Raw genomic sequence first — 12702 nt, forward strand, 5'->3', positions numbered from 1 at the left:
TTGACTGCTTGCCAATGATTGTCACCTAGGGCTGGCACACTGCCTCTACAATGGCAAGAATGAATATTGAGTAGACAACTGTCTGCCAGTCGTAGTATGTCTTGAGTAGCAAGAATATCCTCTGAAGTTCATTTTCTAGGATTTCATGAATAGATGTGTGTTCTTCGTATCTGTTCTTTAATTCAAGGATTATTTTCTGACTATCTGTTGAATGTCAAGCATTGGGCCAGCTGTCTGGAAGGGGCAGAAGATGAGGCTGGAAATGCTGATCTAGAATATGGAGGTTCTATGTTAAAGTATAAATGGAAGGTTTTATGAAATAAAATAAAGATTTATGCCAAATAAGCCACAGATTTATATTTTTACTTAGGAGTCTCAGTATTTTTAACTTGCAAGCTCTTCCTGAGTGACCTACCTTAACTATGACATTTATTGTATATCTAAAAACGCAGTTCTGTTGGGTGATTATTTTTAAATCTTCTAGTAGGTACAAATCTCAGTGACTCAGATGTATAAGAAATATGGTAGAGCTTTTGTTATTTTTCTATGTGAATCTTCCATTCTGCTAGAGTGACAGAAACCTTGTCTCAAGGAATTTGTAGTTCTCACTAGGGTTGTGCCTAAGTCCAGGGCGTGAGGAGACAACTTTTGAGGGAGGGGAATAGTCTGGCCATTGGTGGCATCTGTGCACACCAGCATCAATTAAGATTGGATCCTATCAGCACACTTCCCTCGTTCCCAACCTCCTGGTCCCTTTGGGATGATTCATGGCTTGCTGGCCCTCTACCTAGGGAAGTCATCCCGCAGCTCCTCCCTCATGACGCAGTTCAGATGACTCTGTAGGACTGCTAAGGCCCCTGTGGGCTCAGCAGTTAATGCGGCGATTTTACTCTGAAGAGCTGCCACCTCCAAGGCTCTGGTAGGAAAGTAGGGTACAGCCCCCTTTCCTGTGTTCTTGAGTCCTGCAGTTCCAACTACGGGTCTGCTGCTTCTGGGCTCAGGCAGGAAGGCAGGCATGGGGCCTTTCTCTACGAACCCACATATGTCTGTCTTCGCAAAACTGTCCTATCTCTTCTCCCCTGGACACTCTTAGTAGGTTATTTGTTGCTGTCAGTTTTTCTACACATATTTATAGTGCCATAGTTTGTCCCTAAGTGTTTTCTGTCCTAAATTATTCAAATTCCCCCCAACCAGAATCATCCCCAAAAGAGGCAGAAGGAACTATGGGAGTGTGTGACAATGTGTCCAAAATGCAAGAAGAGGAGGAGAAAGCTACCTTGCCACGCTGCCCCTCTGCTGCTCGTGGGACCTGTCCCATCCCCCAAGCAAAGCAGAGGACTGCCCCCTTCCACACTGGCACCATCTGCACCTCTGAGGGTTGGTTTCCCTTGAAATTGTACTTCAGCATCATATGAAGGGAATGACATGACTATACACGATGAGCTGTGGGTGACGCACACTCTAAGCTAGGGGACAAATGGGTTTATGGATTATGTCTTGCAGAATGAGGAGTGGAGAAAAGCTTGCCAGACAGAGAGATGAAAGAGGACACCCTCGAGCACAGGTACAAGTTGGCACCTGGCATGATTAAAGAATTACCAGCCATTTCACAGTCAATTCTTGTTATTTGTAGTAGTTATATTCTACAAAGTCTCACAAACACTGAATTAGTGAATACTGAACTATTACTCCTGCAGGAAAGACAGGTGTAGGCTCCTGAGAGCCTCTGGTCACCGCATTTTCATTGACCAGTCAATCCGTACCCTTCTTTTATTTCTGTTTCTGTTTAAAGACACCTTATTTAACACACACCGCTGATGTGTGAACATTAAACTCCCAGCCAACAGCACTATAGCACATGCTGAACAAAGCTTGTCCAACACACGTTTTCTCCACAAAGCAAGTCACGGCCTCCCTGCACCAGGAACACTACACAGCACTTCAGCACCACACTTAGGAGCCATTTAAAACAGCAAAATTACAGCAAAAAGCACAAAATTCAGAAAACATGGCACTAAACAGACCTCAAAAAGGACATTTGTTTATATCATGAGAGCTGAAACGAGAAGGCCGTCAGCTAGTTTGACCTCAGTAAGAACATGTGTGCTGGGTGACTCAAATTTGTCACCATTCTGTACAGGCGTATGCCCATGAATGACAGACAGCCAAAGCACCACAAATATTGATTTAGGAATTACAAATAAATTTTAGCAAGTAGGAAAATTTGCAAATAAAGAATCCTTGTATAATAAGGACCAACTGGAGCTGGAGCAAAGGTTACGTGCTGGTGTGCTCAATTGCTCTGGGGTATAAGGTCAGGGAGACCAGAAAAACAGGTCACCAAGGGCCTTGTGTGTCAAGCCCGTGAGCATGCCCTCTCAGGATGGGACGTGTGGAAGAAGTAGCTTGGAGGCAAATGGTGAGAATTAAGTCTTTGACCTTAAGAAGTGAGTTCCCTAGGATGAGGGACCTGGATACTACTGATAGCTGGTGGGGACACACTGCTCAAGTTAATTAATACCATTTAACCTTACTCTGACTTCATCAAGATGCTAAGGTTGAAAGCTAAAAGAAGTGTCAATATACCTGTATATGTGGCCATGAAATAACCAGGAAGTTCTGCATTTATGAAGGAAATGCTGAGTACAGCAGCACCAGCAGAGGTCACGACAGCCCGTTTGGGCCGCAGTGTTGAACAGTGCTAACAGAGAGCACAGCAGTCAAACATGGCCGCTGCCCAGGGTGGGCCACCCTCGCAGCCTGCCAGAGGACCAGAGATGGCTTGTGACCGCACTGATCACCTTGGGTTGGGCCTTACAGGGTTTCTGATGTCCCTCTGTCACCCCAGACTCATGCTTGGGGAAGGAAAGGATATCCCTGTAAATGATCACAATCATTGGCAACTTCTGCAGGACTTCTTTGGGGGTTTCCACTTGATACTTGATGTCACAATAAGTACATTTTAAAGCTTTTTAATTCCTGGACAAAGTTATTTTTGCTGGGAAACAAATGTTCCCACAAGGCTCATTATGCTTTCATTTTTAAGCTAAAAAAAACTTCTGTGGGATTTCTTTGTGGGGTTCCACTTGATACTTGATATCACAGTAAATACATTTTAAAGCTTTTTAATTCCTGGACAAAGTTATTTTTGCTGAAAAACAACGATTTCCCATAAGGCTCATTATGCTTTAATTTTGAGCTAAAAAAAAAACTGCCAGCCAAAACTAGATCATATTTGGAAACCACTTTCCATTTTCAAATCTTAGCTACGTGATCTTAACAATTTTAGGTTTCAAATTCTTTATCTGTAACCTAAAAATGTTGGAGTAGGTGCTGTCTTAAGTCCCTCCATTTCTGGGATGTTAGGGTTTCTGCTCTTCGAAGCTTAGGATTTTGGACAGAGTTCACACCGCATTTTAAATAAACTTACAAATTCTGAGTCTATGGGAATGGATTCTCAGATGAAGCTTCATAGAACTTAGATCTACCCTTTTAATGGCTGGAGGTTATTGAAAAATGTATTGCTGGATTTTTGAAAGGGAAGAGGTAGAACATTGCCAAACTGCCTGAGAGAAATTTGTATAAAGATGTAGAAAGCGATCAGAGTTTAGGAAAAAGCAGAAAAGAGGGAGGAAAACCCCTTCGCAAAGCATCCACTCAAATGAAAACAGGCTCTGGACACAGGAAATTCAGAATTCCTGGCCGATTAGATTCAACATCTTAACGTCAGAACCCACTCCTTCTCACTGCCTGCAGGACCGATTCCCCAGGACATGGCAGAGGGGGCAGCCAAGCCTGACCCTGCATTTGGCTAAACTGGAAGAAAGATAAGAGCTGAGTTAAGCGTTACTCACTTAGTTACACGCACATGATGACTACAGATGGTAGGAAAGAAGGCAGGGAAAATAATCTTGACTTAGAGTCATGAATGAATAACCTCATCTGGTTTTTTATCCACAAAAAGCAAAAGATAGATATGATAGTTGAAGAATTATGTACAAGGGTTCAAAACTCAGGAGACAGAGAGTAGGTGAGAGATTCTTGAGCCACCTGCTGTCTCAAAAGAAATTGACCAACAACATAGCCTTGACAGATCACATGGCAGCATCACTGACACCGCCACACCCCACAGGAGGGGGCTCAAGTTGGCCTCCCCTCTGCAGAGTGGAGTAAAGATGGATATATCGGGCCCCTGCCCTACTGCTGGAACACACCTGACAGGTAAAGCTATGCAAGCAAAAGTGTCAATTATAAACAGTACAGGAAAAAAGGAAAAGCAAATAACTAAAAGACTACACAACACAGAACAGAAGCCATAGCCTGTTTCAGATAACATGTGTCTTATATTCTTGCAGCTGAATTTTCAAAAGGATTTTAATGTGCGCTTTGTAAGTAAAAACTTGGAATTCAGGCTGGCAGAAATTTCGGTTAGGCAATTACATCCCTGAGACAATCCCATTCTAAAGTGGTGGGGCGGGGGGAGGATTAGCAAAATGAACCATATAGTAATGTAACTTCATTCTTATTTGACATGGACTTAACAAAAAAATAGTTTAATGTGCACTTTGCAGCACGAGTTTATAATAAGTCCTTGAAATTGTTTTAAATTTTTAATTGACACATAATAATTGTACATATTTATGGGCTACATGATCTTTCGATACATGTATATAACGTGTAATGATCAAGTCAGGGTGTTTGAAGTATCCATCACCTCGAGTATTTATCATTTTTATGTTTGGGGAACATTTCAAGCCCTCTCTTTTAGCTATTTTGAAATATACAGTAAGTTATTGTGGTTACATTCACCCTTCTATGCTATAGAATACTAGAACTTATTCGTCCTACCTAACTGGAATTGTATACCCATTAACCAATCTCTCCTTATAGAAATCCCTGAAATTTTATAAAAATTATTGAAATAAGCACATATGTACACTGTTTTTTCCTGTAGTGAGATTTCATGGCTTTCAACAGATTCTTTCAAAGGGGTTCATAATCCAAAAGAGGTGACAATTCCTGGTGATAGTGGCAGATGAGTTGGTGAACCACCATCTGCAACAGATTTTAATACGGGGAGTCAATGTTTTTGGCAGCTGAGATAACCAGAGAAAGGCAATCCTATGAATGTGAGAAAACCATGTTTGGTGGCTAGCTGGCAGCATCTTATCAACCGGTTATCCAGAGTTGAACTACCAAGAGAATGGGATTTCAGCTAATCCAGAGAGGACGACTGACAGCAGAGATTTGGGTGAGGGGCATGTTAGGAACCCAGTATGTGATACAGGAGCATAAGATCTGTACACATTAAAATGCTGATACGTAAATCTCAGGATCTCCCACTGGAGCACAGAATGAAAGTTCTGACATTGATTTAAATCAACCTTTTTTCTGCAGTCACATGGACAAAACTTATCCCCAAGACAGACACCTTGCAGGTAATCAACACGTGCTGAAATGAAAGTGGTAGAGGTGGTGCTGGTTATTCAAAGAGGGTTGAGAGTGAATGGATCAATTGTTTTCACCTATTACAAGTCCTCTCGCCCCAACCAAATCTTACCCATGTCAAATACCTTCTTCATAAAGCCTTCTCACAGAATAACAGAATTAAACATTGTTAACACCAAAAGGAATGTTAGATGTCATCGATTGCAATGTCCTTGTTTTAACAGATGTGGAAAGAAATGAAATGAATTTTCTCAGAGAATTAAAGGCAGGGTTATGCTTCCACATCAATGCCTCTGCATTCTTCTAAAACTATGGTCTTTACAATTCACTTAGAAATTACTGACATTCTGCTTTGTGACACCTGCTCTAACAGCAGGTGCTTAGGTACTCTGCTTTCATTTCATTCTGTGTAGTTAGTCTTATTTTCACCATTTAGATTAGGTTCTCTTGACAGCTTTGTTCAGAGCATTCGGTAACTATGTACTAACTTGATTTTATTCCTAGCTCCTGAGGGACATTGCCAAGCTCACGGGGCATTTGTTTTTTATCAAGAACATTTATTTAGAATTCCGGATCTTCAGATACAGTCCTATTAGTCTAAATCACTAAGTTACTTTTTGCCAATTATGTACCCTAGAAATATAAATTGAATTTATAATGTTTGATTCTGACAAGACCAAACTCTTTTTTCAATCTTCATGACACTATTAGTAGTTGCTAGGATTGCAAATTGTATTCATATGCAGGGCTGCTTTTTCACCTCACTTCTGCAGCACAGAAATCTCTTCTTTTTTTCCAAGTAAAGCTAGAGTGTGTCTCAACTAGAATACAATTATGATACATGCCAAATGCTACAACATTTTTTTAAGGTTTTCTTTTTTTTTGGTCGCTATTTTTTTTTCCATTGTGAATGCAATTGTTACCTTCTAACAACATGGCTTGCTGGACCAGACCCCTAAATAGTGAGTACTTTGGCTCAGAAGAGGACCATATCTCCATGTCCCCAGACACCAAGAGTCTACAACACAATACCTGCATTTTTCAACTGAAAGCTCATTAACATTCATTAATCCATTCATTCAGTTTTTCAACAAATAATTACTGTGCAGAATACTTTTATTTGATCTTAGAGTTAAAACTAGCCTCAATGAGTAAAAATGACAACAAAATTTTAATGCCGTATAAATAAGAACTTCCCAGAATTCAGAGCTGTCAAAAAATCAAATAGTCATGTTCATATACAACCAAATAGAAGGATGTTCTGAAAAACCACTGGCCTGAACTCTTCAAAAATATCAGTGTCAGGAAAGAAAAAAAAATAAACAGAGAAACTGTTCTAGATTAAAGGAAACTACATTAACTAGATTAAGTACAGACTAAATTAAAGGAAATAAAATACACAATCTTTTATCGAATCCTAGATTGAAAAAAACAGCTATAAAGGACATTAATGGGAAAACTGGAGAAATAGATTTACCATCCACATTACATAACAGAAAGAAATATATCAACGTTAAATTTTTTAAGGTTAATAATGAGTAGTGTGGTCACCCATGGATACTGGTAGGAGATAAGATTAGAACTCAGCAGTTTGTCTCCAGAGCCATCTTAACAATTTCCTGCCTCTAAAAGTATTTAAATAAAGACTATCCATTGCCTGATAGTGATTATTAGGTAAGATTCAAACAATGAACACGGTGGAGATGAGGAGCTGAATAAACATTCAAAAGCTTTAATGTTGTGAAAGACCAATAAAAAAAAAAGCTGGGAAACTGTTCTAGCTTAAAGACAAATAAGAAACAAGCACCGAATTAGATGATATTTCTGGCCCTGTATCAGGATCTACACTAAAGGCAAGAGATTACACAACCCTCAGGGTTGGCTGGGATGACCACCCACAGCATTCAAATTTTTATATCAGAGTCACAAAGTAAAAGAGTTGTTTTAGAAGTCAAGGAAAACTACTGGTACTTAAAACAACTCCTTTCAGATATATCCTTTAAGATATAAATCACTTTCTTTGACCAAAACAACTAATGGATCCTTCATTTTATATCAAGTTTCTCTGGTTAGGTAAGAGCTACACAGACAACACCAGGCACCGGTCTGAAGACTATGGTGTGTTTATTTTCCCACTCCACCTTTAGGTACCCTTCTTCCCCATTTTAAGTACTATTAAATAAAATTTATGGGAGGCCACTGATTTGGACTGAGCTCCTGCACTAAATCCCCAACAGATCAAACAAAATGGAACTACTCATGCTAAAATTTGAAGTCACCAAACTGAAACTAAGGTGTTTATCTGACCTTCAGGAAATCAGGAGAGAAATGATAGCCAAATCTCCAAACAGGCCAGTGTTAGCCAGCATGATAAAGAAGTCCCCTCTGCTTTAATGCTTATAAGAAAAGTAACCTGAAGTAACATAACTTGTTAAACAAACCACTTTTGTAGTATGCTATTTCCTTGCTCCTTCTCAAGCTACCTAATAAAATCCCACTGTTCTGCCATGGCCAAGGGAGTACTTATTTATTCTTTAGATGAGATGCTGCCCAATACATGAATCAGTAATAAAAGTCAACCAGATCTTTAAACTACGTTTGTTGAAAGTTTGTTTTTTAACAATACCAAGCTGTAGTTCTCAGCAGATATTAATTAAGCTACCTCTGAGATTCGGGTATTGTTCCAAGCTCGGAAAATACAAAGGTAAAAGTGTTGATGGGAACTTTTATAAATACATCCTTGAGGCCAGCTTTTAAGCACATAATAGATTTTTTATGGCTACTCTGTCCTCTTTAAGAATTGATATTAAATTTATTGAAACCACAAATTCAAAAAACTTTTTTCTTAAGCTTTCAACTTAAAAATCCTATTATCCTATTTATAATTTGGTAAATTTTAATATTTAAAAAAGAAACTTTGATTCATATTTGGTACCATTTGTAAACACAATTTGTTAACTCCCTTAAATATTTTAAACTGAATTTATAAGAATAATATATTCAAATTTCTAAGCTCTTCAATTGTCTACCAAACAGGTGATTCCCAAGTACTTAAAACAATTTTCATAAAAACCTAATAACATTATAACCTGAGACTTTGCTGAATTTATTTATAAATTCCAGGAGTGTCTTGGTGGAGTCTTTAGGGTTTTCTAGATATAAGGCCACAGGTTCCCCACCCCTGGCTTATCCACTTGATTTAATATTCATAATAATACGCTTCCCATCTGTCAGACTTTCTTAGGTATGGAGACGTTATCTGATTGGATTCTGAAAATCTGTGCTGAAAGATTGTAAGGCTGGTGGCGGGCACCTCTACCCTCCCTAAAGAAAAAAGAGAAGCCCACAAGACCCGCCAAAATAACTGCTAGGCCTAGCTAAGTCAAAGAATAACCACACCTGAAAGTTCACCCAGATAAGAGAAGTTTCAGTTCCTGGAGTCCACACGTACCACTGGCCCCTCCTGGAATCCACACATACCACCAGCCCCTCCTATTTCTCAATACCCGCCCTAAAACTGCAACAAAGAGTTCCCCACTTTTAGCGCCAAAACTCTTCGTGCCAAGAAAACCCCCATCCCCCAACTCTAAAACATATATAAGCCTGCTCAAAACTTCTGGGCGGTGTGACTTCTCAGGACCCATGATCCTCGCCCAGGAGCGCTCAATAAAGCCACGTTGTTTCGCCCCCCACTCTGTCTGTCTTTCTTTCTCCTCGCCACTAAAAAACTTTACAAAGATCACAACACTGAAGTCATGCTGATGACAGGAGGACCTACTCCCTGCCTGCCCCCCAATCCCCTAAACACCTACCTGCCCACCCCCAGAGCCCAAGCCCTCCACTCGCCATGACTCTTGCCTTCTCATCTAAAGCCCAATCCACTCCCAAGCTGTCCTGTCCACGTACAAATAGGATTGGCTCACTCATAATCTCATAAAGCTGATATTGCTAAAGTAGTGTTAATGTGTGGTTTCTCTCAAGGGTTTGAATATTGCTTAGTCAGTTTGGACTGTTATAACAAATAGAGCATAGATAGGGACACTTAAATAACAATTTATTTCTCATAGTTCTGGGAAGTCCAAATAAAGGTTCTGGCAGATCTGGCAGATCTCAGTTCTAGTGAGGGTCTGCTTCCCTGTTTGCAGGAGGCCATCATCTCATAGGATCCACACCTGGTGGAGAGCGGGTGGCGGGGGAATCTTTCAGCTGTTTCTGATGAGGGTACTAATCCTATTCATGAGGGCCCCACCTTTATGACCTAATTACCTCCCAAAGGCCCCACCTCTAAGTACTATCACATTGGAGATGAGGCTTCAACAAACAAATTTTGGGGGGACACAAATTTTCAGTCCATAGCAAGTATCTTATTTTAGCCAGTTGCTCCTAAATAGGTATCACAAACTGACAGCCCATGAGACAACTTAGGTCAAAGACATGTTTGTTTCGCCCAAATAATGTTGATCCAATACTTTAAAATTAGGATATTTCCCAGAGAGTCAGGATATCCAGCACCTCTTGAAAACTTAGACAATCTGAAAACCCTAAACACATAAGCCCACAAGGCAAAAACTGGCACGAGACAAGCAGCGGTTCCCCTCCTTGAAATAGCTCTCCTCTATTTACCAAGACCCTTGCCCACTCACCCCCCAACTCTCCTCTCGGTTTACATTTTCCTTCTGGATCAGGGTAGTCAATTTGAGTTTTTCCAACTTTCTTAATAAAGGCAAAGGCAGTGGTGGAAATTTCAGGCACCACAGATATCTTTGATAGAGTTCCCACAGCTCTTAATAATCATACCATTATTGTCTGTTGTGCTTACGGATGGATCAGCCTGCTTCATGGTTTCCAAGAGTCATTGCAATTTCTGACTGTTGTTCTAAGAATGGTAGGTATTATTACTCAAAATATCACACTGACCGCAAACATTCTTTGAAGCAGAAGATTAAAGGTGGAAGAAACCTGGGGATCATCTAATCTAATCCCTTCTTTTTATCAATGTCTGAGTCAAGGCCCAGAAAGACAAAGCGACTTGTCCAAAATAACTTTTTTTGTACTTCTTGGTATTTTACTGGGCTTATTCATTTATTCTTAGACTGCTTCAAAAAATCCAAGATAACTAATACTTGAGAAATTAAAAACGTGTTGAAAAATAAATTTTCTTTGCCTGAATTTAGAATAAAAAGACAGGAAAGAAAGAAGGAACTCACCAAATGTAGATACTCATTAGACTCCTAGCTGTGGTCTAACTAAAAATATTTTTAAATGCAAGGAAGAACTGACATCAAAGGGAAAACTATAAGAGCAACATCACCATTATTTTTGGCACGACTTTGAAATAGCAGTAAAAGCATTTTCTACATTTAAGCCCCCAGGTCTCAATTTACATACTCAGTCAACAGACTTGTTTAAAGAAAAGATTTTATTTTAATGGGTTCAAATCTCAGTCACAAACGGTAGTCTGAAAGCATCCCAGCCTGCTTTCCAAGTAATCTAGCCATTAACTTAATTAACCGTTCTTAAACACACGCCACAGTCCTTGTGTAATTGCTGTTTTTAAATTTGCACTGGTTTACTGATCAGTTTACCCGTCAATTATTTACATGCTGAACTCACACATAGTTCCTGCCATTACTTGGCCTCAGTCCTACTACCTCTTCCTTCTGGGTTTCCAACCTCTCTCTCTTGGACTATAGACATCAGCTCAACTCACCTACCTGGGAAATGCCTTGCTATGGGCTACCAGTTGTAGTAACCTCACTTTTGAAAGAATGCAGAGAAAGAAGGCTTCAGAGACATGAACAAATATGTATTGAGGATTTATTATGAGCCAGGCATTAGGCCTTGCACTTCCCCATATTATCTAATTTAATCTCTCAGCAGAGAATTAAAAGGAATGAAAACTATATCTCATTAGGATGGGGCAATAAACTTAGTGCTATACAATCTAGAAAAGAAAATGGTTTCTCATTTCAAGGGGGAAGAATTTCTTGACTCCCAAGATGGTAAAATCCATAACACTAAGACACTCAGCTCCTAGCCACAGCAGCCTGCAGTATCTCTTGCATTGTCGCCCTGTGCTGTCATCTAGGTAAGGTACGCCTTTTCATCTTTCTTGCACCTGTGGCTTGTCTCCAGGCTACCTTATAACCCTTTGGGGGCTGGAACTGAGCTCTGCTCTCCCCCTCCCTTCCCTAGCCCTGAGTAGATGTTCCTCCACTGAGGATTGAGAAGCTGCTCAATCAACACTTACTGAAAGAAATTACAGTCAAAGAATGTAAAGGGGCACTTGAGTGGAGAAGGTGGGACTAGCAATCCTGGGAGAGCACTTCCGATTACCTCAGCAATAATTGCTTAATTGGAGCAATGGGCACTTAACTTAATTAGACCATTCAAGTGCATTCCAGGAGATAGTTGTAACATCTTTCCTTGATACAAAGCTAAAATAACTTTTCATGGCTCAAGTTAAAAGATGTTTCTCAACTCAGGAGCTGCTTTTGTGCAACTGTCACTCGAAATTCAAACTCATCTATGTTTTAATTTTTTAAAAGGCTTTTGGAATCACATAAGAACATTCATCGACTTTTTATGTTTTTATATTGTGAGCTAGATCTGAGCTACTCCCTCTTCCCTCACTTTTTTACATTTCCTAGAGGGCACCTAGCTTCAACCTAGAATAGGTTAGCCACTTCTGGATTTCAGGTTTGGGGAGCTGGAAGCCATTAGATATGAATCACATGTAATTCTCTTAAACACTACAATTAAACCTACTTATAAAAACATGTTGATGATATAATGTCATAAATATTGTATAGTTCTTTCACAGTTGTCAAAGATTTAAAAACAAAAACTCTAAATGTGGGTTTGGATTTACTGACATTGAGTTTTGTTCATTTATCTTAGCCCTAGACATTTGGAATATTTCTTCTCCCAGGAGTTAGGGGCAAATAGAACTATGAGAAAGTAGAACTGATTTTTTTTCTAATATGCATTTTCTTCTGATTACAAAGCAAAATATCCATTTGTGCTTTTGTTCATTCAACAAATATTTATTGAGTACCTACTGTGTGCCAGGCATTGTGCTAGTAGAAGATACTATGGTGAGCAATAACATAGAGTTGCTGATCTTGCAGTCTGGAGTCAGTTATGTTTGAACTGAAATTGTAAGAGGAGATGTAACTGGAGGGTGGGGAATGGGTATATAAAAGGGACAAGAAGGACATTTCAGGGAAAGTAAACAATATAAACAAAGACCCT

This window comes from Propithecus coquereli, unplaced genomic scaffold (assembly GCF_000956105.1).
Source record: "Propithecus coquereli isolate 6110/MARCELLA unplaced genomic scaffold, Pcoq_1.0 Scaffold127, whole genome shotgun sequence".
Classification (NCBI taxonomy): Eukaryota; Metazoa; Chordata; class Mammalia; order Primates; family Indriidae; genus Propithecus; species Propithecus coquereli.